Genomic DNA, 27915 nt, shown 5'->3' on the forward strand with positions numbered 1-27915 from the left:
ATTTACACTAACAATCAGACTCCTGGCATCTTCTTGCTGGTTGTATCCTTCTTCTCATGTTATGACCCTGACACTGTCATACTCGTTCAAATGCCTGTCTGGAGCATGAATAAGGTTTAAAAAATAAATCAAATGAAGAATAATGTCAAATTAAATCAAGGTAAAGATTAACTGAAAGCGAGGTTTAGACTTAGCAGAATGCTGCTTTTTATGATGTTATTAATTAAAAGTAAATAAAGAAAGTAAACAAAGCAGTATTTACTGTTTATTTTGACTACGATACCTCCTTACCTGTAACTAATGTAGAAAGATAATCGATTTTATTTCAAATTAAATACAGGATACGTTATATTTCTTCATCAGTGTATGTTATGTATCTGTCCCGGATTACCCACGTCAATAAAAGCACTTTCGAATTTAATTTCACTTCTTTAATAACAGACTTCATGGATTTCAAAACATCCCGGCAAAAATATCCAGGGAGCAGTTTAATCCCAGAATAGATGAACAACTGAAAAGATTTAAGTGAAGCCTAGGACCTGACATCAAAAAACTGCTTCAAACCAAAAACTACATACATAATTATTAGCCCAATTAATAGATTAGTAGTAAATATTTGTTTCTAGTTTAGTTTCTAGTTGTAAATCCCAGGCCCTGAAGATGATCTCAATAAAGATCGAAACGTTGGCACGATAAAGAAAATGTTTTTCTGAAACCTACGTCACACCAGACCGCATCTCACGATTTCTGAATAATTAATTTAGCGCGTTTAGAGCTCGTTTTTGAGCAAAACGTTTTGACAATATTCAACAAGCAAGTTATTTCTTCCGATAAGGATCTACGAGGATCTATATGGCCTAGAAACGGCCACTCGACTCATTAATAGCCATGTTAGCCGGATTGGATAAAAAGTAGATAAGTGGATTAGTTGAAATCCGCGAAGTGACCGATTGTTTATAAAAATAACACAGAAAATGTTTTATAATGTTAAGCTACCCGATTAATCAAAACAAACTGAAAATAAACGAGTCATGCAGTCAACATTATACCTGGAGCCTATAGGTAATTAATAATAGATTAATTTCAACCTATCTTTGTTTAAATTGACTGTCACAAAATAATCCTGATTCATTAATCAATTTTATTGTACTAATTTTGAATTAAGCTAAAAATAAATAAATAACCTAATCAATAAATAATCCTGTTATTTTTCGAAACCGTCGTAGTTACAAATGCATAAAACTGTTAAATGTTTATTATAAATGTGTTTATTATAAATTATAGAGGGCAGTAAAAAAATCAGTCCCGATTAAGAATAGGCCAGGCGAGTTTGACACACGAGCACTTAGCCAAAGCCCGCGTGTGAGTCCGGAGAAAAGATTGGATATGTCCCACATAATTGAAATGTGTCACTCCATGGCTCTACATAGGAAGCGTGTACGAAGATCACCCGGTAAAATAATCATGCTAGAGTACGGTAATGTGGTTTTGGGTTACCTGTTTTGGAGGAAACATGGTTGTTTTCCTGTATATAATACTGATCGTTAGTGTTCCTAGCGTGTGTTGGGAGTGAATGTATTTATTAGCGTGAAGGTGACCGATGGCTTTATATTCATTATTCCATTGACCTTCAATTAGGTAAGTTATACAAGTTTGAGTAATATAGGTTTTACGAACTAATTGCGTTGAGGGCTAAAATGATCCAGCTTTTGGTAGTCCCTGCAACCTCTTCCGCTGGACGGATCGGAGGTCTGACCCTGGACTGCCGGAAATTTTTATAAATTGCAAAATCTGGAATTATCTGTGGACTGCGGGAAGCAATATGCTCTACTAGGTCACGAGTGTGATTTCATTAAAAAAAAAAAAAAAAAAAATCTAGACACTATTCATTCAACTATACCTTTTTCTATTATACTTCAACCTTTTTCCACGTCAAAATAATATTAACAATAAGATTAGACTATATTTAGCTAAAATGAAAAATATGAGAAAAACATGTTGTCTAAAACAGCTCCTTGAGAATTAAGTTTAAAAAAACGTAAATTGGTTTAGAAAATAATGAAATGGATTCCAAAATATTAGAAGCTGGTTTTAAAAGGGTATGTTTGACTTAAAATATGTTACCATTGTGTAACAAAAGTTGATTAATTTCCTGTCTGCTGAATTGTACAGCACCTTATCACGTAGTACTCGTCTGTATAAAAATTTGCAATCAATTTTAAGAAAATTGGATGTTTCATAACAAAACTATTATTTATAAAATACAATATTACCTAACAATATAACCATTCTGATATAATTGTATATTTATAAACAACATAAGAATTTCTTTTTGAATACATGAAGACCACGGACAAATAGGACTTAATGAAAATCGATTTAAAATATCATAATTGACACATTTCTATTTAAATAAATTGATCATCCAGTTGCTACTTGACTTTAAGTATATCTGGTCGGACAAAAAATGTATCTGGGAAACATTAAAAATTCCAAAATGTCTAAATTGCTATCATTACTTCCAGATACTTCTTGATGTACAAGGAGTATTTGAAAGATTTTATATCCTCTATATTTTTTTTAAATCACGGACGACTTGTTACAAATAAGGCCACGGAACGCCGATACTATTCTTACTAACGGCTATCCGTTGACGAAGCCAACTACTGTTGCCCTTTTAATTTAAAAAAAATCATTTGGAAGATAACTGTCAAATCTAATGCTTATTCACTGCTTAAAAATAATTATTATGTAGTATTTTTTTACTAAGTCCGAAGGACGAAGGAAATAAAATGTAAATCACCTTCTTTCAGTACATGCCGAGTCAGTTATCGTCCAATCAGTAAATGATGTTGTTTATTTATCGGACGTGTGGTCATGAATAGTGATGAGTCAAAGCAATTTTTTAAAATTTACATTCATGAAAATTTACTGTGGATTTTACACATTTCTAGTTCGGTAGGATACGAACCGGCAGTTTAGGCCAATTTGGAAAAAGAAAGTAAAGTAATTTCTTTAGTTAGTAGCGTCTCTGTTTCTGTCTGGCTTGTAAGAATATTTTCAAAAACATTTAAACTTTTTCATGAAATATTGTTAATAGTGAAAACTTTTGTATTCTGAAAGACAACGATTATAATGCAAATGTAAGTGCTTCATTCTAGGTTGGTAGGGCTTCCTGAACAAGTTTGGCTCCGGGAGTTTGGGAGATGTGGACTTCTAGAGATATCTCGATGTAAGGTTTTTATCCATATCTCCAAAACGGACCCTCGTAATGGATTTAAGATTAGACCTTTAAGATTTAAGATGCACGGCTCTGAAGGTTGGTTCGTTGGTAATGTACAACAACGAGGCAAAAAAAAGTTTTTCATTCATCTATACATTAAAGTTTAATTATGAATTGAATCCCGTTTCAAGTTGTGACCAACGATCTGTGGGGCCTAGCATTGTCATGCATAACAATAAAGCCGTCACTTATTAGTGGCATATAAGGACGACTTCTTCTGATAACGCATTTTCAATGTATCGCTCAGATGTTAGAAAACCCTCCTTGAATATCACGTTTCGACCTTCCATCCCTGGCCAAACCATAACACCACCACTACCTCCATAGCTTTTCCGGAGTGAAAATGTTGCGTGGATCTCCTGTTCTCCAAACCATCTCTCGGCCATCACAAGACCTCAAACAAAAGCTTGATTCATCCGAAAACAAGATTTTAGTCCAATCCCGCTCAGACCGATCTTGACTTCTTCCATCTTCTAACAATGCTACGATTCTACCCGAATATCTCGAATATCGAGTATAACTGGGGACGAATGGGATAAGGCAGCGAAGTGATGGTGTTGCCATCAGCAAAAGGGCATATAGTACTGCTAGGGTAAAGAGGAATGTCGGTTTTGTATATGGTGAGGAAGAATGGCCCTAAGATGCCGCTCTGGGGGACATCAGCATTTAAGGCATGTGGCAGTACCAAGCTATCAGAGAGGATTTTAACATTAAAAGATAGGTGAAAGGGAAGAAGCCCTTGTGCGCCAACAACCAACCAGTGCCATACACGTTAAAGCTTGATCATATCGAGAAAGACACGCGAGCAGTACTGTTCCTGCTCAGATGATATCGTGTCCACAATGATGTACCTGTTGTATACTGGTGTGAAACGAGCGGAAACCGAACTGATAATGAGGTAGGATTTTATCAATTTCAGCTATTAACATAAATCTTTTTAGAAGAAATTTTCAAAAATTTTGCCTAGTTTATAATATTTAAAAAAATCCTAAGCATAGCACTAGTCGCCAGAAAATATTTTCAGGAAAAAACCTTTAAGGAAAAGCACTCGGCCTCGAAGTGAGCTCAACTAAGCTCCTGTGTTATCTAAACATTTCAAACTGGATAATAACCGCTTCAATGAACGGTTCCGTTGCACGAAGCGTTAATTCCGACAAAGAAGAAAACATGTTTTTGCTGTTACAGACGTCCTCGTACAGTCTATTTTTCTACTTTTATCCCCTAAAATTGTAATTAATTTTTTTTAAGACTTACGAAAATCGAGTCAATCAATCCAATATCACTCACCTGAAACAAAAATAATTATATTTAAAAAAACAATCCAATGTACTACAATTATAAACTATAAATAATAATAATATCATTAAATAACATTCGATAATTGGAAGATTACAGTTTATACGCAAAATGACTACACATCATCTTTCCACCCGCCGTGAGTCTTCTTCAAGCATATACTTACTTATACAATGAACCTGTTCCTCATTTCGACTAAGTACCTATTTAGAACTAACATTTGATAGAAGACTAATTTAGAATAATCACTGCGATTTTAAAAACGGACACTTAAAGAACTATTTAAAATAATTTACTATCTACTGAACCGACGATCAAAATTACAGTAAAATTAAAACTTTCAACACACATGCTCAAACCATATTTGGATGTACGGGTGCTAAGTTCATATCCGAGTAGAAAAATTTCTAGATTAACAAAGTTTTTACTCAAAATTTTACAACTAATTGTATCTGCCTCTTCTTGTGAACACACTTCGTAGAAATCTTCGCATGCTAACTACACTGAGAGAGAGAAAAGTGGCGACGCTTAATATTTTTAATTAAGTCTTAGACAATCCTTCACTGATTATCTTACAACAATATTTGGTCCGTTTTAAAGGATTAGTGGTAAATAAAACAGATAAATTCTCCCACTTATATTTACAATTGGATTTTGTAAATAAATCGTTGAATAGTCTATCTCTTCTTTGTTGGTTTGTCTGTAAAATCTTTTTCTAATTATTCAGAAATCGTGAGATGCGGTCTGGTGTGATGTAGGTTTCAGAAAAACATTTTCTTTATCGTGCCAACGTTTCGATCTGTATTGAGATCATCTTCAGGGCCTGGGGTTTACAAACATTGAATAAATTCACTTTTTTCCACATCCTACTTGTTTTTGTTAAATTTAAATAAATTTCAACTACATATGGACACGCAGCTAAAAGGAGAAAATATTCTGAAGGACATCGCCAACAATGAGAAGAAACTCCCACCGGCTATCAACCAGCGAACTTTTTTGGTGAAATGCAGACAACACAAAGCCCTGAAGATGATCTCAATAAAGATCGAAACGTTGGCACGATAAAGAAAATGTTTTTCTAATGTTCCGGTGGTTTGATTTTTTTAGTTTTATCATTTTTAAGTTTCAAATTTGTTTGAGTGATGGTTTTAAGTGAAACAGATACGTCATTGTGGGAAGATGGAAGAAACCTAGCATAGGTAAATAGGATGCTTCATATTCCCAGAACAACTGTCCGAAGGGTTGGGCACTCTCAACACGACTCCCAAAAATGACACATCTACACGGAAAACAAACACTCTGAGCCCTGAAGATGATCTCAATAAAGATCGAAACGTTGGCACGATAAAGAAAATGTTTTTCTAAAACCTTCGTTACACCAGACCGCATCTCACGATGTCCAAATAGTCGTTAACTAACGGTCACTAAACACCACACATGTCCAAAGGTCTTCCACCGCTACCAAGATTCTGGGGGTTACTCAAGAAGGCATGGATCAGAACGCCATCGTGTCACATCTAAGAGAGATAACCGTTTTATTGTTTCTAATGTACACCGTTATTGATATTATACCGCTGTTCGGATCAAGCAACGGCTTCAACAAGTTAGAAATGTCTATGGCATAGGTGATGAACCTGATGAACAAATTACCATTGGACTGAACCGGTATTGATCGAAATCCATCAGCTTGGAGGCTTTTTTACATTGTATTGAGTCGCCTGTCGTCAAAATGGCTATGCTAGTTTATTAAGTTATAAGGCTATATTAGTTTATTAAGAACTTCTGGTAAAAAAAAATTGTGTTGCAAAAATTGTAGGTTGAGCCGGTTTTGAAAAAAAAAACCGCCTCGTATAATACGTATACAGTTGTGGATGAAACATAAATGAAGTAATAAAAATCGTAAGTATGAAAAAATTTATGTTACTCTAGAATTATAATTAACATTTGTGATAATAACAATTAAAAAGAAATTGCCTAAACCTAATAAAAATCGATAACTATTTTATCCTGAAACAATTTTAAAACGGCGAAAATGTAATTATAATTTCAATAAACATCTTAAGAAATTACCATAAAATAAAAATAATGGAAGTGTCAACACCTTTTGTTCTGTGTGCTAATACACATTATTTAATACCACTATCCTATAATTAATTTAGAGTCATATAATCATCATTTTGAAAATACTTTCAATAATAATTAACAAAGCATCTGTACTTAAAGTATTCAAAACTCTAGGGATGGGATTCAATTTAATTAACAGACACAAAAAACACGCAAATACGGAGGATCGTATTATTATAAAAGGCTTACAGATGCGTGACTTGCATAATAATAGTCCAAATACTCCGGCAGGTCTCAACTTTTTAATCGATCGCCTCATAATCCATTGTATGCTAATCCTGGCCTTGAGGGGCAGCATGCTGTCTCAAGTCGGTTTTCTTGATTAACGGCTATTCATTTCTGTAATGAAGCTTGCCGCTAAAAGGGAGAATAAAAAATCTATTTGATCAAAAAAAGTTTTCAATTAAGACTTTATGCAAGTAATAACAGGGTGTTTTAAATTGAAAAAATGATTTAACGGCGCAATAAAATCTACTAGAATAATATTTTATTGCAGCATTGATGCAACTGACAGAACAAAGACGCTGATTTAGCTTGAAATTGGTCAAGGCCTAATGTGAAAGGATTTACGACATTAGTTCAGTAGAAAATTGGTAAGTTTTGTAATTTTAAAATTAATAAAATATAAGGAAATATTTATATTTTTGAAAGAATTGAATTCCCTTCATTTAAATTTTTTTAACAATTTTTACGTAAAGTTAAGAATAAATAAGAAATATTCTTCATAAATTGTTGTGTGCAAATTGGTTAAGGTTTTCCCCCTCTCAAATATGTATGACATATATAATTAATATAAGTGCTATAATGCTTGAACTGTTCAGTAATGCAAGATTTAGTGTATGATTTTAATCAATAATCACTCATGGGGTTGTTTAACCACGCCATGAGGAATATCGAGTGCTCTGGAGACTTGAATTTGACCAGACTTTTATATTTGTATTGTTGTTTGATGTATGTGTACATATGTATATACATATTGTATGCTTTGTGTCTGTATTTGAAAACCTGATGTACAAAGGAGAGGATTTCGTCGTACGTCGTAGTGTATGCATGTATATATATTAGCAGAGAGTCAGTAATCGGATCAAGACGGTCCAAGACTGCAGTTGAAAAAGAAGTATGTTGAAAGAAGGAAAACATGCCAAGGGACCTCATAGGTTTGTCGGCCCATAAATACCACATTGTTGAAACAATGATAAACAATAAACATGGTAATACAAATGCAGCAACACTAGTACGTCACCATGAATATTGCCTGTCAAAATGTTCAATTTTATTTTTTATCTTTCAATTAATTAAGGTTTTTAGTTGAGATAAAAAAGTCAGTGCCACAAGCGGGATTCGAACCCACGACCTCGGCTAGATACACTGCTGCTCTACGGCTACACTCGGTACTAACTTCCCATCTCAACCTAACCTTTTGAATTTTCCCTCCTTTTTGCCATTTTTATCTCAACTAAAAACCTTAATTAAACGAAAAAATGGTCAAGCGGACCACGAAACTAGTGAATTTATTTTTTTATACTTTTTTTGTAAATATGTTAAATATAGATATACTAAAGGTATTCATGATGTTTGTAAGATGTTAACTCGTGTTAACTCAAATATAGAAATGTCCAGTAAGATCGTGAACGCCCCTTCTTTTCTTAGCATGTTAAACATTAATTTTTCCCCAATGCTGCCCATGGTGATTGGAAGAACCAAAAGTGAAGCAATAACAGTACTTGACGGTTTGTTGTTGTTTCTTTTGGTTTTCTTTTGTGTTAAATTGCAAGAGGCCAGAAGTTAATAAAATAGAAAAATTAATCAACTCTTTCATTCAAAATGCTATCTATGCACTCGAAAAGTACTAACAATTCACGCTTCAATTCGTGCCGACATACCTATCTTGTATCCTAAGGTGGTCAGAAATTAACAAAAGAAATATATTTGTCCGATTTAATTAATGCGTATTTAAGAATAAAAATACGTGTAAACAAAAAACAGCTGTTAAATTCATGGCTGCCATGTTGGTTATTTATGCCATAACGGATAGCAATGTGACTACATTTTCGACCTAACATCTAACATGGCCCGCCCCTGTAAGATCGAGCGATGTTAAACTAGCCGATTCTTACAAGTCCACGTCATCATTTTTCTCGATATAACAGAGTTAACAGGGTTCCCACAAAGATCGTGAATACCCCTACTATGCTTGAATTATATTTTATAAGTGAGAAAGAGAAGTTGCTGACATCAATAAAATTTTGATGTAATTACATGTAAAAGATGTAATTATTCCATAAGATCCGGGGGAAAGTAAAAGCAAGTATTAATATTGTAGTTAATCATATTGAAAAAATTATGTAGTTGAACATAAAATTGGATTTTGTTTTGACGCCGATGAGAGAAAACCGCGAAGACGTGTTAACCCATGTGAACTGAAATTAACGTTGGACCTAATTTCATTCGTCAACAAGATAACAACCCAAACATTCGCCTTAGTTAATTAAGGACTTTCTCCGTCATAAACATTTCATAAGCGTTCCGAAATTATTTCCGATGGCCCATTGAAAAGGAAAAGAGAAAATAAGAAAAATAAGGAAAAGGGGTACGGAAAAAAATTATTTTTACAATAATAATGTTATAAAAAAACAATTATTAAACACATCACGGTACAAAAAGGAAACTTTTGTTTTATAAAAAGGCAGATGGAAGCGTTTCAAGAAACAAAAATTGCCTGATAGTAAACCGCGTGATTATTACTTTTACAATTTGGCGAGTCGAAACCTTTCCTCAATCAAATAATACAAAAAAGGAGAAGGAAATTATAAAAACCAATTTATTCAATCTTTGTTGTCTTTCTCCGGCCTTTGTCAAGGATACTAGGAACGCAGCCACACCTCATCAGTTAGCTTTCGCGGGAGGCGCGAAGTCGAGGGTTTTGATGAAAAGGTTCAAAATTGAATCGCCTAAGACAGATCGGAAAAGACTTTCTCGAGGGACAAAGCGACGGATCTCATCAAGGAGAAATTGAAAGAGAACTGTAATTACGTGGGTAATAGCCGTCAATAAGTTATATCATTGGACAATGGATCATCTTGCACAAGCCGGCCAGGGAAAGTGATTGATTGGAACCGACGATGACCGGAAAGAATCGGCAGCCTATTATTATACCATAACGGCTTCCTTCCTTATTAATAATAAAAATATTTGATTATATTTCTTTAAAAAAAACAAAACAAAAAAAACGAAAGACTTCGGCGGCGCGAGAGGAAGAAAGGACTTTAATCCAAGGCCGGGAATTTATGTAACAAGATGCCTTTGAGTATGCTCATAACTTCTGGTTGAGATATTTATTTTGTTTTTCTTTTTTTATTATCGTGAGGTGCTATCCTGAAATAAAAGAAAACTTGGAATGGATTCGTGGCAGGCAATCGGAATATCCGATTCTAAATTTATATTTGTCCTTTCTGTCGTCCTTTGCAGAGTTCACGCAGATTAAATTCACTCCTTTCCTCTCTAAATATTAAATTTTAAATTTTATTAATTTTTTACCAATAATAAAATAATGCAGAGCTAAATAAATGTATAGTACTGTTTGTTACATTTAGATTTTTTATTATGTTTTTTTTCAATTAATTAAGGTTTTTAGTTGAGATAAAAAAGTCAGTGCCGCGAGCGGGATTCGAACCCACTAACTTTTATTTCAACTAAAACCTTAATTAATTGAAAAATATTAATTGGTCAAGCGGACCAGGAAAACTAGTGAATTAAAATGTTAAAGCGTAGATATTTCATTTGTCGCCGAGAATCAAATAAATTACACGACATTTGAAAAATAGCAAAAAGGAGGGAAAATTCAAAAAGTGGGTTTGACATGGGAAGTTAGTATCCGAGTGGATCGAGGTCACGATAGCTGAAGTGGTAGTGCAGCAGCGTATCTAGCCGAATATCGTGGGTTCGAATCCCCTCGTGACACTGACTTTTTTATCTCAACTAAAAACCTTAATTAACTGAAATATATTAATTGGTCAAGCGGACCAAGAAAACTATTGAATTTATTATGTTTTTTTTCTTGTGATTTGTATTCATGAAATTTATACAAGACACAAATTAGAGTTAATTTTTAGAATGGAACAATATGGACATATCTAACTTTTAGCGTTTTATATTTTTATGAAACCTCCACTATTAACTGTAAAATAAAACTGAAAAATATCAGGCGTCAAGATCCCGAACTATGTACATCCCACATTACGTCAAACCCTTTCCCCACAGGACTACACGTCGTGCTCATCAACATATTAATATAAAGGATAACTAGCTTTCTCATCACTCCATTATTAATTTGAATAATCCAATGGCCCATCTGAAAGCTTTATAAATCCTCTTTGACTTTACAGGTAGATAGTATTCCAGACAACGTCGGATCTCGTTAAATCCTATTAGAAAGCATTTGATAAAACCAATATAAAAAGTCCGCCGCGACTTAATTATCAATTATTGGTTAAATGGGGGATAGTTATATTGGAAACCAGGTCGAAAAAAAAGGATTAAATTGCGATTTTGATCACTTCACATTGAAATGTCGTTTTGGGGTAAAGCTTCAAACTCCATACAGTTTGCTAAAAAAAAAACTCCTGCTTTCAACAAACCATTTGTATTTATTAAACAACACCATATATAACTATACGATTTTAAGTAAGTATATATAAAGTTGAGGAAAAGATTATGGGATAAAGTTTAGAAGAAACCTCTCCGGTACACAATTTTTTCAGCAACCTTTCAATTTTAATTATTAATCCTTATGTATGTTTTTTATTGTAGCTGTAAGAAACTGTGATCTTAGTTTTTCTTTCGCACTGCTTTTCATTTTTAAAAAGCACTAATAACACAAGAGCATAGTCAATATTGATCTGGTCCATCCATCTTAGAAATTAGAAATAACCTTCCTTACTAGTATTATTTCGATAGGCGATTTCTACTATCAATTTCTATAATTTGACTGAATATTAGCCGAAATTCATGATATAATTCCAGTGCTTAAAAGAAGAAAAAATATTTTACCCTGCTCTGACAACCCATTACTTATGCGATTGGACTAATTTGTAATGTTTGTTTGGTTTTTTAGAATCTGTTAGTAGTACGTTCGAGAACAGGGATGCAGCCATCAAAAACAAGTAAGTTTTGTAACTTATGCCCAGCTTTCCACCTTTAGTGATGTCTTAATCAGGGCTCTACAAGTAATAACAACGTTAATAATTAATAAATAATAAGTAAGACAATAATTCTCAGTTAACAGCGAACAACATACTCGTCTCAATATTAAAAGTAAAATATTATTATGATAGCGGTTAAAAACAACAATATATATGTAAATGTGTGTGTGTGTGTGTGTGTGTGTGTGTGTGTGTGTGTGTGTGTGTGTGTGTGTGTGTGTGAGAAAGAGTGTGAGTGTGAGTGTGAGTGTGAGTGTGAGTGTGAGTGTGAGTGTGAGTGTGAGTGTGAGTGTGAGTGTGAGTGTGAGTGTGAGTGTGAGTGTGAGTGTGAGTGTGTGAGTGAGTGAGTGAGTGAGTGAGTGAGTGAGTGATTGAGTGAGTGAGTTTGTGTGTGTGTATATTGTGTGTGTGTGTGTGTGTGTGTGTGTGTGTGTGTGAGAGAGAGAGAGAGAGAGAGAGAGAGAGAGAGAGAGAGAGAGAGAGTGAGTGTATTGTGTGTGTCTGTGTGTCTGTGTCTGTGTGTGTGTATGTGTATGTGACCAAATGAGAGGTAAACAATCGTGGCTATAAACAAAATGACACAACAGAGACAGAAAAGACTAAATTAGGCAACTACAAAGGGCGCTAAGATTATTGCTATCACCTCTCAAATTTAGTGAATTGACATCAGATTAAATGTACAGCATTTCTTTTAAAAATCTTCTATCCAATATTTTCTCCCTGTCAACCACAACCACATCCTCAAAGTTTGTTTCATGATGATGCCCCGACAAAACTGTTCCTGGCCTACTGTTGTCAGAACAATCATATCTGTTCTGTGTCAACCAGGTATCAAGGTATTGTTTGGTCTGACCATAGTAAACCAAGGAGCAATCTTTACACAGGATGGAGTATCTGTTAGTATTCTTCAAATTTTTAAAACCGATATGCATTGTTTGAGTGAAAAGTAGCAAGACTTGGCGGTCCAACAGATCAAAAATCATAAAAAAATATGAAAGAATGGCTATGTTCTGATATAGATATGTATTTAAATTTTCATACATGACCCTAATAAGCTTATGTTTTTATTGTATTGATAACCACTTAGTCATAATTAAACTTTCTACGGAATTTTAAATTTTTTCGTATTTGATGTTATCAAATCTTATCCAACTTTTCAACATAATATGAGTAGAAATAATCCCGTTGGGGTCATCAGATAATGGGAAGTACGGTTTTTACGCCTAAATAACGAACTTGGCGCTGTCTAACCTCATTCTTATTCGTATATTAATCGAGATTTGACCTGTTCTCATTATTTCGTGTTATCTGTGGTCAAAATCGGTTCTTTTGTAATTGAGAACCGATTTGAGTTTCCCCAGTTACGGCGCGTTTTTGACAGGCTGTTGCACAAAGCAAAAAGCGGGTTTCGAAAATTTCCTGGTAGAAACTCTCGTCCGATCTTCTGTGCTGATAAATAAACTTCTAGGGCAACATGAAGGCTTCGGCGACAGTAAATTAATTGCTTCTAATCTCCTGTTGAGAGAATATACATGCAATAAATTGCTAGAAGAAAAAGATCCGTAACAAGATTGTTCGGATAATCAGGCATTAAATTCGGCAATATAAATTGCAAATCTTGATAAAGCTATCCAACTGCATGAGCACTGGAGTTAAAATTAAAGCACAAAAATGTTTTCAATATATTTTCATCGAATTGTCTCTTGTCGACACATTATTTATGTAAATGTCACTTCAGTGTCGTTTAAAAGTCGTATTTGTAATCTGTATTATATTTCTACTCCAGGATCTTTTTAAATTTCATTTCTTGTGCTCTGGTCATCAATGTAGTCTGCTCACCTATTCCTTCTACCGTGCCCCCCGGGCTTAGAATATCAGGGCATTTCGGACGGCCGGTATTCGAAGAATAAATAAAACAAGAAAATTGGCAAAGTGGATGGAAATACGAGGTTGTAACCCCGTATTAACCCTTATTATTAACGTCTAGATCATAACAGGAACATTAAAAATAAGTGAGACAAAATAGGAGGCCGGCAGAGATGATAATATCAGTAATGATCAACGCGGGAACAAGTTTCAGTTTTTTTCCTACGCTTAAATTATATTTTAAACAAAAACCAAAAACAAGTTTTTGGCCGTTTTCGATCTTCTTGTTAACGAATCCTTCCTTTCTGGCATATCAGACGCATCCACAAACCCAACCATCGAGCGCAGTACAGGTTAACTGGAAACGGCTCACATATGATTTTCAAAAAAACTTTAGAGCAAGAACAATATTCAATTTATTAATGGAAATTTATGGTTTATCTATAAACATAAAACCCAGTTTGTTTATAAGATTACGATTACGAATATAGCAATCTGACATTGGGCAGAAAAGTGTTATTACATCATTAACGATCTGACTATGATTAAAAAAATAACATTCACAAATTATTACTAAATTTTATCAGCTTCTATTAATTAATTGAGTATTTATATATTTAATAGAAGCTGATAAAATTTAGTATTAATCTAGAATCACACCTGTGAATCGTACACAGTCCCGCTAATCTATTATAATCGTTAATAAAAAGTGTTTCTATATGAAGCCGCGAGGTAGCTCAAGTGGTAGAGCAGCGGCGTATTAGCCGAAAGTCGTGGGTTCGAATCCCGTCTGAGACACAAATTTTTCATTTCGAAAAAAATTGTGTATAATTAATTGAGTATTTATATATTCACAAATTATGTTATATGTTTAAGGAAATTATAAATGTCTAAAAGTCTATAAGATTCTCTTTCTAATTATACATTTTCGCTTTGTGTACATTCCAGGACAGCATTAAACTGTCTATTGGGAAGAATAATTTCTTAAAAAATTGACAATAGAAACAGTTGTTTTTATACCAACGAAGTTTAAATAAATTAAATAGTCAATAAATTAAATTAAATATCTCAAAAAGAGTAAGCTTATACAATATTCGTTGACTAGACTTTTTGAATACCCACAATTGGCATAAAAGAGCTATTGCGTTGAATACAACCCAATTATGACTGCAAAAACGAATAAAAATATTATGACTCCCACTTCTTTCGAGTCACTCAAACGCGTTTAGGCATTGCGCTATATTCAGTTAACTTAGTTTAAAAATAATAATATGCAGAAATAGGTAATGTATGTGATTTTTCTTAAATTAACTTTAAAGGCATGATTAAGTAGCCAGATAACCGTATATGGACAATTTTAACTACAGGACCAATGCCTCCCGAAAGACTAACGTAAAAGAAATATGGGTCATGTAAAGAAGTATAAGAGTATTTTTTAAATTCGTATTATTAATGTGCAAGTTATGCAATAAGTAGGTAAGTTAGATGCATGAAAAACAATAGTCGCTTATTCGACGTGAATGTTAACCACCTGTTGATGACCTCTTGTATTGCATGATGATGTCTTTATGTAGGCAGCTGGTCGCGTAATCGTCTCAACCACCGTGGGGAATTAGTAGGAAAGGTCAGAGGGAATAGGAATGAAGCGATAATTTGGAAAAAATTGAAATATTTAGATTTGTCTGTGTTACATAAGGAATTCGGTGGGCTGAGTGGATAGCATGGCTTAAACACGATTTGGTAGCTTGTGGAGTGGTAATTAGGGAAGCCAAATTGGTAGTCAAGAATAATGTTGGTTGTAGATAGGACTTCTGGCAGGTGAGAGAAGACGAATTTGTAAAGAGGTTCGAAGGTCCGTGTTAAAAATATTATTAATTAGTGCTATCACCGTGCTTGGAAACTGAAATTGATTTTTAGAGGCTATTCGATTATAGCCCGGACGTTTGTTTCACTGAAGGTAGATTTCACAAGGCGTGATGTATTTTGTCGAAAGGGTTATCCAGTTGTTCCAGCACTTGCTCAGCGTATTATGGGTCATGCCTGGCGTAAATAAGTTCAAGGTGTGTGGCTAATAGCTGTGATAGTTCGCGGTCACTTTTCGCCCACGCCGTCAGCACCTCTAAGAGGATGGGAATTGTATAATATATTGGTATTCTATTTTTAAATTAAACATTCCATAATCATTGGTTGTTTGTGTAAGTATCTGTAATACTGGTTGTCATAGTATTCGTTTAGCTCTTTAGTCAGTCTTCTATTCCTTGGTTAAAACTGTTGGCTGATACCTTGAGCACTACCAAAGTGATTTGGCCTGTTGTTGTACGTATATCAGTCTTCTAATGGGTTGTAGTAGATCGTGCGAGCTTACTTGTGTTGTGTCATTTGTGTCAACGGATGTTAACTGCCACTCACTCTTGAAGCGTAGGTTATTCACTCGGTCGTCCAATTGTTAATTAATTCAGCGGAATTTTTAAATATTAAAAACAGTTACTCCATTAGGTTTTCTTTTAGTGTGGATTTATACATACTCAGCATAAATAACATACATTGCATATCACGGCGATCAAAACTATAATTTGTGAAAATCTAAATTCAAGCATTGCCTATGAGAACAATTATGCTTATATCATCGAATTTGATGGTCATTTATCTATATTTGTCAAAAACAGCGGATAAGATTATTTTTAATTTCACTAGATTTCGTGGTTCGCTTGACCAATTAATATCATTCAGTTAATTAAGGTTTTTAGTTGAGATAAAAAGTCAGTGTCACGAGCGGGATTCGAATCGACGGCCTTCGGCTAGATACGCCGCTACACTACCACTTTTTAGTTGAGATTAAAATGGCAAATTGAAAAATGGCAAAAAGGAGGGAAAATTCAAAAGGTGAGGTGAGATAGGAAGTTAGTGTCCGAGTAGATCGAAGTCACGAAAGCTCAAGTGGGAGAATAGCGGCGTATCTAGCTGTAGGACGAGGGTTCGAATCCCGCTCGTGACACTGACATTTTTTCTCAAATAAAACCCTTAATTAATTGTAAGATATTAATTGGTCAAGCGGACCACGAAAACCAGTGAATTTAATAAGTTAAAATGAAGTATATCTTCACTAAAACTCTCCTTGGCCATTTCGTTTGTCGCCAAGAATCAAGTAGATTACGCGACATTTGAAAAATGGCAAAAAGGAGGGAAATTCAAAAGGTGGGGTTGAAATGGGAAGTTAGTGTCCGAGTGGATCGAAGTCAAGTGGTAGAATAGCGGCGTATCTACCCGAAGGTCGTGGGTTCGAATCCCGCTTGTGACACTGACATTTTTCTCTCAACTAAAAACCTTAATTAGTTGAATTATTTTTAATACTTTAATAGTCTATAAGCGCTCAGGATAACCGAATCTATTGCATCGGAAATGTCCAACGTTGCATTTCCAGAGAAATGAAAATTAATAACAACTATCCTTATACCAAAAAAATTTAAAAGCAAGTAGTAAATGGTAAAAATAGTTGATGTCCTAAGGGGGTATAAAACAGCTCGTAAGTAAGAAATCTTAGCATAAAATGGTCAGAAAACAAACATCAGATTCAACACCGATTCAATGTACCTCAAAAAGTAATCTCATTAAGATCATGATATTCACCGATAAATGTAATAGATAACTAGAACAATTGTGTCCATAATCTTAATAGATATTACGTATAATACTACGTATATAATAAATAATATAAAAATGTCTTGATAAAATCTGGTTCAATGTGCTTTTGTAGAGAAAGAAATCAGTTTATTTTCGAACAAATTATTGACTTATTAGTTTATGTTTTATGTTATTACAGCCCAAAATGAAAGTCTTGAACTCATGGTATTGGGTTAATCAAATATGGGAATAAGATATAATTCTATTATTATTACAAAGCAGAAAGAAAAGATTACGCGAAAGTGTTGCGCCCGAAGCCGAGCAGAGGGGCAGCCTTGGGTCGCGTTTCCCCGGGATGCAGCAAAGAAAGCGTGCTGATTGTGAGTGAAAGCAGCCCTGCTGACTGCCCTAATTGCTCGAATTAATAACCAGTTATGAATTTTAAGCAGGGATCCCACGCCGGCCCCCGTCATTACGCATTCACAACTCCAGACGCCAAAATATCGGTCGACTTCCGTAACAATTTGCGAATCGGCATTTTAATCTTCTGAATTCTCGTCTTTATTTATTTAATTCGACGGCATTCTTATTTTCGTAAGAAACCGTAAAACCATTACAAACACAAATTTCTTACAACGCAAACACACCTCATTATTATTGGGTCATTAAAATAACCAGCCTACATCACGTTCAACGTAAAGTGGGACAGAATTTTTGATAGCTTCTATTAAAGATTTTGCGAAATCGTATTTGCAATAATACCGATGGCCTCTGGAGATTTCATTTCATTAATTGAGTGTTATCAACACGATATCTTATTTGGAATATAGTAATTTACTCTGCTGACCTTTATCACTGCAGCGTTGATAGAGGTAGTAAATGTCTTTTGATTACCATCATAAATTATATTCGCACGATAATAAACCTAGACAAAAAAGTTGAATCTATTATATAATAGACTATAGAAGATTCGAAATTTTGTTTAAGTATAAAATAAGCAAAGAACACTACGTTTAAGTTCAATTAAAAGCACGATAGTAGTGTTAAGCAAAAATGTTTATTATAGACTTGTTTTGAACAAATCGATTTCTATGTTGTACAAATTACTTCTTACGTCATTATATCCATCATGTAGTATTTTTATTTTTTTTAGATTCCTGCAAAAATTGTTTAAAAAAACCTTATTTTCTCCGTTTTGCATGTATTTAATGTAACCATCTCCCGACGATCATAATGCGATAATTAGCAGTGCCATATCTCACTTTTATGGTTATGCGTATGTATTACACTTTTAAATTGCTAAAATTACCCAAAACATCACCGTCTCTTATTGCATGCGCTTTACGGCGTAACAAGAGACAAGGACGATAAACGAAAGAAAGTCCAAAAAAAGAAAAAAATCCGTTTTGTTAACTTTTTGTGTATTATGCGAATATAATGCGATAATAGGGGTATTCACGATCTTTGTGTTAACCCTGTTAGGTCCTATTAGATCGAGAAAAATGATGACGTACACTTGGAAGAATCGGCTGTCAACATAGACATTGATCGATCTAACAGGCCATGTTAAGTGTTAGGTCGAAAATGTAGTCACATTGCTGTCCGTTAGGGCGTAGGTAACCAACATGGCAGCCATGAATTTAACAGCTGTTTTTTGTTTGCACGTTTTTTTATTCTTAAATACGCATTAATTAAGTCAGACCAATACATTTCTTTTTTAATTTCTGACCTGTCCTTATACTCTCATTCATAATAGATACATCCCCTATCCTAATTTTCCATTTTTATTAACTTCTGGTATCTTATAATTTAACACTAAAGAAAACCAAAACAAACAACAACAAGCCTTCAAAGACTGTTATAGCTTTATGTTTGATTCTACCAATCGCCACAAGCAGCATTGAGGAAAGTTAACGTTTATCATGCTAAGAAAAGAAGAGGGCATTCACGATCTTATTGGACATTTTTCTATTCGAGTTAACACGAGTTAACATCTTACGAACATTATGAATACCGCTAATGTGTATTTGTTACGCTTTTAAAAAGCTAAAATTCACAAACCATCACCTTACTGTATGCGCTTTACGGCATAACTTGAGGCAAGAATGAAAAACAGAAGATAGTCCAAGAAAATTAAAAATCCGCTGTGTTAACTTTTTGTGTATTTCTATTACTGCAAAAAAAGTTCATTCCTTTTGTTCTATTTTTCTCTATAACCATGGGCTTACCTTTGTATCCATAAGCTTATGAGAGTTTGATTATTGGAGATAGCCTAACGCATTAAACAGTCGCTAGTATAATCAATTTTTTGATTGATCAACTATACAATGTAGATGAATTTTAGTTAAGGGAAGCGTGTGGTGATTAGTGACCGTTAATCGGTATTTATTTAGAAATCGTGAGATGCGGTCTGGTGTGATGTAGGTTGTAAGTGTTTGTCTTCTGTGTAATTGTGCCATTCTTTCGTGTCGTGTTGTACGCAGAAAACAAACACTTTGAGCCCTGAAGATGATCTCAATAAAGATCGAAACGTTGGCACGATAAAGAAAATGTTTTTCTGAAACCTACATCACACCAGACCGCATCTCACGATTTCTAAATAAAGTTAAGGGAAGCCCTAAAATCTAACATAGACACTCCATTGCTTTGTCCTGGTTAGTCTATTATCGGGGACTAGTGTTGTAATCTTCACGATGGTTTGATCATGATTACGCCCGTCGACTGGTTTGTGACACCAGTTTCAAATCAGTTGCACATGTATTGTTTGGTGACCTTGATGTTTGGGGAAGAGGTCTACGCACTGATCGATTGAAACGGTACCAATTTAAAATCAGTATCAAACTGGTTGCGTGCGATCGTTCTCTCCGATTAGGAAAGTTTCAGTGAATGGTTGCACCGTTTCACGTACAATTTATGAAAATTTTCTTGTAGTGATCTTGAGTGATCAAGCAATAAAAATAACTTTTGTGGGGAAGATGGAGAACCACGAAGTACAATGTAATTACAAGCTTGTTGGTTTTTCCAAAAAGGAAACAACGAGAAAGCATAGCAAGAGGACATTCTGTAGAATGCAATAAACTTGCTGTCTGATTTAATTTTTCTACTGCTATAAACAGGCTGGAGTTCATATTTCACTATTTTTAAAGAAGGCACCAATGTTCCCTTCGTATTGCTCTTCGTAATCTGCGGTAATGATAAAACGCAATTATTATTCTTTCATCCAGAATCAGTCCCGCACGTGTGTGGAGAGAGGTTTCATATTGGTTATAAACTGATTGTAAGTGTGACTGGTTTGAAACTGATTTGAAACTCATGTTGTAAATCAATCGACCTTTGTGCGAATGGCCCAAATGTGATGATATACGAGGGCCTGATAGGAAATAACCAAACTATAGTCATGTAATATCTCAGGTTTTGACAACTCACAATGCCATTAACTTATTGTTTAATTTTAATGATTATAAACTTACGAAACGCGTTTGAATAACTCAAACAAAAAACCCGCGAGAGAAGACAGACCGTGTGCCGGTTCAACAAGTTCGCCAACTCGCAGACCAAACCGCATCATCCACTACGATTACAAACTACATATGATATTCTGAAAAACATAAAGCATGAATTCTACTACGGAAATATTTGGCTTTGTCGATTTAAAACTTAAATCTAAAATTTGGCTCAATTTAGACGAAATATCAAGATTGTCGTTGATTTGGAAACCGTTCCAAGATCAAACGCGCCCGATTTTATTCGATTCAACATTTTTTATTCTTTTTTATTTTCAATTAGCGTTCCCATTGGGAAACTAAGGCCTCAGTCAAGTTTAGAACACCCTTTTTTCTTTGCCAGGAACAATAAAAATCCAAATTGCCCAACGTTTTAAAAATAGATTTTCGACGTTTTTTGTCAAAGGTCGTATGAAAGACGCCGAAGGCCGCGACGGGGTTTCGCAATTCAATTATTTATTTTCACGTCGTCCCCGTGGTGGACGGTTGTCGTTGTCGAAACTCGACAATAAACGCGAATGTTGAAAAACCAGTCCCGATGAAACTTGGGATTCCGTGTGGCGTCAATTCCACAGAATAGCCGTTGGACAGTTGAACGGTAAACGGCTGGAAAAAATACTGCCCAAAACGATATTTGGCCGACCCGTATTTCTGGATATGCTAATCGCATGGTCGAAAATTATTCGAAAGCCAGGATTTAGATTATGCAACAGGGTTTACCAGTTAGCAATTTTCGTTCATTATGAGAACGATAAAGTACTATAATAGTAATTAATAATCCAAAAATTGTGTAATGAAAAAAATACTTTCTATTCAGCACCAATCAAAATTATGTGACTAGATCGATATTTCTTCACATCAAATTTATATATACACAAAGGCAAAAACATTGGTATTTTTTTTAATTTTCCATAATAACTAGGTTTAAATATTTCGCCTAAGACGTAAACAACGTTAATTACTTGTTGTTTTCCTTTCTAGAGTGTTTCTAATCCTTTTATATTCTGTAGAATAAAAATAAAGAAAATCAGTTCAATTTCATCCATTCTAGAGCCAACTTGTCGAGTGTGTTAATTGGTTTTTACATTGTTTTCTTTGATAAAACAATTAATTTTGTTTTCTTAAGATGGTTTGGTTAACGTTACATAGCTCAAGTCCTGGGCCGCATTTTACCATTCCAATGTTCGACATCGGTTTAGGGACTGCGGAATTTGAGATTGAATAGAAGGTAATGTTCGACTGCGAAATAGACGGCTTGAGACAATGGTTTTACCGCACTTCGGAACCGGCATTGCTTGATAAGTAGTCAATTCCAAATGATCCGTAATGAAGGGGTGAGCTTTAAAACAATCATCCGAAGGCTTCCTGAAACTAGCCTTGTCTCTAAACGTCGCGCATCAGGTTATCTATTGCTGAAGACGCTCGAGTTTGGGGGGGGGGCTGTTTTCTACAAGGATGAGTACCGGTTAGGTTTTCGACAATCAGGTGACCGGACCATATGAGAAGAAGACGTGACGCTTTGCTTCATGTTGCATGCGTGTCACAGCCTTTTCAAAGAGGGTCAGTTGGTCAGTTTTGGAATAGATTAGGATTAACAATTAATTAAGGTTTTTAGTTGGGATAAAAAAGTCAATGGCAAGAGCGGGATTCGAACCCACGATCTTCAGCTTGATACACCACGAAACTAGTGAATTTAATATAATAAGTATTATATTTAATAAGTTTTAATAAGTTTAAAATGAAGTATCCTTTACTAAAGCTCTCCGTGGCCATTTCATTTGTCGCCGAGAATCAAATTGATTACACGACATTTGAAAAATGGCAAAAAGGAGGGAAAATTCAAAAGGTGTGGTTGAGATGGGACGTTGGTGCCCGAGTGGATCGAGGTCACCATAGCTCAAGTGGTCGAGCTGCGGCGTATCAAGCCGAAGATCGTGGGTTCGAATCCCGCTCGTGCCATTGACTTTTTTATCTCAACTTAAAAACTTAATTAATTGTATGATATTAATTGGTCAAGCGGACCACGAAACTAGTGAATTTAATTAGGATTAACGTCCATCCGCACTGAAGTAATTATCACAGGGAGATCTTTGACTGCATTAAGGACAATGAGGATGCTATTCTGGAAGCTGTGGTTCCATTCGCCCCATTTATTGGGACAACATCGTGATAATGCATGATAATACTTCCCCGGCATGTACCTCGAGATGTCTCCCATTACTTGGAGGATGTAGGGATTTGCACAATGCTCCAGCTCGCTCATCTCACATGAATTTCTTAGAACACTTGATAAAGGAATAGACAAGCGTTGAACACCTCTTGTTGATGAATGGATTCTTTTTCACAAGTCGAAATCCGGCCGCTTATTTATTCGAAGTCTACGAGACTTAAGACCTTCAGCGAGGGTATACGCGTTATCAAGAACAAAGCTACCAAAACTGTAAATTGCTAGTTAAATTAATATATCTATTACTAAATGATTTTCAGGTTTTTCGGTAATTTTTGTTAAAACTCATGAATTGCTGATCTATCTCATTTAATTAGTTAGTACTAGCTGTTCCGTACAAAATGTTGTAAAACGCTCGTGCAACTCGGTACACAAGATTTACGCCGATGACAAACTGATATCCTTTTTATTATATTATTCACATTAATTTATGCACATTGAATAATTCACTAATTTCGTGGTCCGCTTGACCAATTAATTATATTACAATTAATTAAGGTTTTTAGTTGAGATAAAAAAAAGTCAATGGCACGAGCGGAATTCGAACCCACGATCTTCGGCTTGATACGCCGCTGCTCTTTTTCACTAAAGCTCTCCGTGGCCATTTCATTTTTCGCCGAGAACCCAATCCGATTACACGACATTTGAAAATTGGCAAAAAGGAGGGAAAATTCAAAAGGTGTGATTGAGATGGGAGGTTGGCATCCGAGTGGATAGAGGTCACGATAGCTCAAGTGGTAGAGCAGCGGCGTATCAAGCCGAAGATCGTGGGTTCGAATCCCGCTCGTGATATTGACATTTTTATCTCAACTAAAAACCTTAATTAATTGTCATACATTGAATAATTTTTGACAGGTTTCTAATTTTTCTCATGAACATTTTAGTATTCGTGGCTTGTCCGATTGGGAAAATAACTACCTACTTAAAAATTGTTTGCCTATTGTAAATAGAAAGTTTTAAAAACGTTTTGCAAGATTTTAGTCCAGGACAGATCTATCATACAAATAAATATAAAGAACCCATATTAACACGGTGACACACACTTACTCAAACAGACAAACAAGCGTAACCTTTTACGTTGTGCAACCCGCAACCGATTTTCTCCTACCGACACGTGGTGCTTCAAACTCGAGCTCGTGAAACCGGAGTTTATGAGTCAGTTCATAAAGAGAAAATTACTATCAATCCTTTTCAACTTCAAACATTGGATATAAAAGAAGACTGTTAATAACAACTAACTTAACTCTGTTTAAGTAATGTCACCAGTTTTATGTTCATATTGTTCTTCAAATTATACTGCCTTCGTAGATTCAAACGCAAAGACCTGATTTCTTTTCATATACATAACAAATACGTTTGTATCGGGGTGGCCAATTCGTACTTGTACTTCAATTGTTCCAAAGTTGAAGATTTTTATGTATTTAGAAAACCTAGGTTTAAATTGTTTCAAAGAAGAAAATATAGAAAACCCAAGCGAAAAAAGGCGGAAAGACGTTTCTTCTCGTTACAAATTGCACATTCACGCCAGATCATTGAACCATGAGCAGTAATTTATGTTATACAATTCAATGTTGGATTTAAACTAACTGGATCAGCTCAAATCTCGGATTAATCATCTATGTAGTGCAAATTATGTTTTTACTTTTCATTTATGATGTAATGAGCTTATTAAATATTAATTACTTACTTTTATTTTAATATGATCATGTCCCTTTATATTGCTTTTGATTTTTCTGATATTGTTCTTCAAAAGACTTAAGCAATGTAGTGCTGAAGAAACATTTCTCGGCAGGGTACGCGTTCAGGTAAAATTGTGAAAAATATTCTTCGAAAAACCCCGAGTGGTTTAATTTTTAAAAGAATTAGATAGTTAATTTAGATGAAAGGTTGACCTAGATCAAAAACCCGACCAGCAAAATTTTTTTGGTAATATCTAGACAATCAGACCAAGGAAGGCCATAAACACCGTTTGTTTAGATTTTCAAAAGAGTTATTCAGTTTTGAATCGGTATTTAAGGGGTACCTAACTTCAGTTGGACATCAGAGGGTACGAAGTTTCGCCGAAAAATGCCTAATAAAAACCAGCGCGACTGCCCAAATCCACGCATCTTTCACGTCTGACCAGCCCAGGAATTTAAGAAATGTTATTCGAATGCCTCCCTACCTCAAGGTCCGCTTTATTCAAAGGAAGTCAAAAAAAAAAAAAAAAAAAAAAAACTGACTGCGGGGTTATGAACCTATTACTTGGTCATTTCAGGTCATTCTGGTTTACATCCCTTGCCTGTTTTGTTCTTTAGGTTGTCATGCTTTTTTCAGCGTCTAACATCAACCAAACTACATAAATTTATCTTCTAATTGAAGACAATATTTCAAGAAATATCTTTTAAATTTACAGAAAACAAACAGTTATTTATTATAAACTAGTAGTAATTATATTAAAAAAAGTGCTTATACAGTGAAACAAGTGCGCTGAATAAGGTACTACTTTCTTAATGAAAGACAGAGGTTAGTTAGTCAGTTAAGTTCTTTGTTAAAATGAAGGAAGGAACTGGAGAAATGTTTTAGAATAAGTTTTTAATTAATTTTCTCTTAGAAAATTTTGTTTTAACTATATTCTATTAAATTTATTAAAACTGGTCAAAAACGGTCCTGTTAATTTAACACTGGCTAATAAATATCATTCACTCAAGCTCGTAAATACATCCACACAGGAAGAGCAGAATTCGAATGCTTACAATGTGCTGGTGGCCTCGGTGTTGCACGGTTTTGAAGGCACCATTTGATAAGCATACTTTCCACAAAATTGCGTATATACCAAGAAGCCATCTGCCAGATTTCGTAGTACTTTTTTTGAAACCGTTGTATTACAGAAGCATTAACTTTTACGGCACAGTACGTTGGATACCGTAATCTATATAGGTTGTATGGTAGGTAACGGATAAAGTTGAAGACAAGTTCATTCCTTTTCTTTTAGATGCGATTTTTCCTGAATTTTTTATTTAACGTCATGCCTAAATATTTTAATGAACTCAGGACTTTATCGTTAAAGATTTATCTACTAATATCCTTTATATAAAGTAAACATGTACGGATTTATCGTCACTTATTTTAAACTTCAAGTTCCAGTCGTGGATACTGTTGATTGACATTTCCAGCCTGCCTTTTTTCGCTAACGGGGCAACTGTGAGATCGTTGGCCACTTCTCAGTTCAATTTTCTCAGTTTATCAACAGGAAAATGAACAAATCCTGCAATAAAATTAAACTACATAAAAATAGATTTGCTTATGAAGTCATTCAGGAAACAGACAGTTTTTATTTTATTTTATGGCGTATAAATATAAAAACAGTAACACACGAAATGATAATGTTCATGAACTAAATAGGATAATATTTCATTTGGTAGATTGTTAGCCTGTCTACTGTTGAACAGTTGTCCCGTGAGGTCCCTAATTATTACTTTAAAAAAAGTTACTCGGAAGGAGATAGTACAGTGTTTCCATTGTCAACAGTATGGACGCACTAAGACGTACTGCCATCACCCTCCAAGATGTGTAAAGTGTGGTGTTCACAAAACACGAGTGCCGAAAAAGTCGCGACGTTCCAGCAGTCTGTGCTCTTTGCAAACAAAACCACCCTGCAAACTACAAGGGATGCGAGGGGTATCAGCAATTGAAACGTCGATCTCAGCCACAAGGACAAAACAACCCCTCAACATCTTCTATCCGGAATCCCAGACTTCCTGGCAAAACAGTCCAGCCTGGAACATCCTACGCTCAGATGACTAGCCTGAGCCACACACTCAGTATTATCCAACTCTTCAACGACGCCAATTATTATCCTGTAACGCAACCTCCCCAACGCGCCAATCCTCTCATCTCCCTCCTCCTTCTTCACCGAATTTAGAAATCTAATCACACCCCTGACATCCCTGCTCACCACCATTGTTACCAAACTTATTCCTAATCCCTCAACGTGATCCCTTCTATGAATAATTCCCTTTCCATCCTACTCTGGAATGCAAACGGTCTCCACACACATACTGACGAACTGACAACATTACTACATGACAGAAAAGTGCATATTGCACTAATTACAGAAACTCTGATGAAACACAAACACTTGCACATAACAGGATACGTACCTTATAGAAATGACCACCCTGACGGTAGAGCCCATGGAGGAACTGCAGTCTTAATCCACAACACCCTATCACACCACGTCATTCCTACAAATGCCACAGACTTCCTACAAAGTGCAGCTGTCTCGGTATCCTTTCAATCCGCGTCTATTCCAAACGCTTCCGTATACTGCCCACCCAATAAAACGATAACACCCACCCAATTTCCAGAGTACTTTAGATCTCTTGGACCAAGATTACTCTCCGGCGGAGACTACAATGCGAAACATTTGCAATGGGGCTCCAGAGTGACCAACTCCCGTGGTCGCTCCCTCCACTCTGCACTTCATTCTCTCCACCTTTCCACTATCTCTCCTGATACTCCTACATATTGGCCAACTTATGTAAACCGTCTGCCCGATCTTATAGACTTTTTCATCTTAAAAAACCTCGTACCTCTGCATAACTCAATAACTACCCTCCACGATTTCTTCACAGACCATAGTCCCATTCTCCTAAACATATCCCTCAGCCCAATTCCAAAACCAAATCCCGAATCTCTAATCAGTGGCCCCATAGATTGGAACGCCTTTCGCACCCAAATAGAAAATTCCATCGATCTAAGCATTTCCTTAAAAACCCCAGAAGAGCAGGACGAGGCTGTGAATCTCTTCAC

The 27915-nt window shown here is 35.2% G+C and overlaps 1 protein-coding gene across 1 annotated transcript in view; it reads right to left on the reverse strand.

The window, feature by feature from the left end:
• Positions 1-27312, reverse strand: part of LOC106674422 (rho GTPase-activating protein 20-like) — a 424732-nt gene extending 397420 nt beyond the window's left edge. The window contains exon 1 of the mRNA XM_024225142.1: positions 27264-27312. The gene's annotated coding sequence lies outside the window, so the exon portion shown is untranslated. The remainder of the gene's footprint in view (positions 1-27263) is intronic.
• Between the last annotated feature and the right edge of the window lie 603 nt (positions 27313-27915).

Source organism: Cimex lectularius, unplaced genomic scaffold (assembly GCF_000648675.2).
Source record: "Cimex lectularius strain Harlan isolate CLEC.00 unplaced genomic scaffold, Clec_2.1 scaffold24, whole genome shotgun sequence".
In the NCBI taxonomy this organism is placed as follows: Eukaryota; Metazoa; Arthropoda; class Insecta; order Hemiptera; family Cimicidae; genus Cimex; species Cimex lectularius.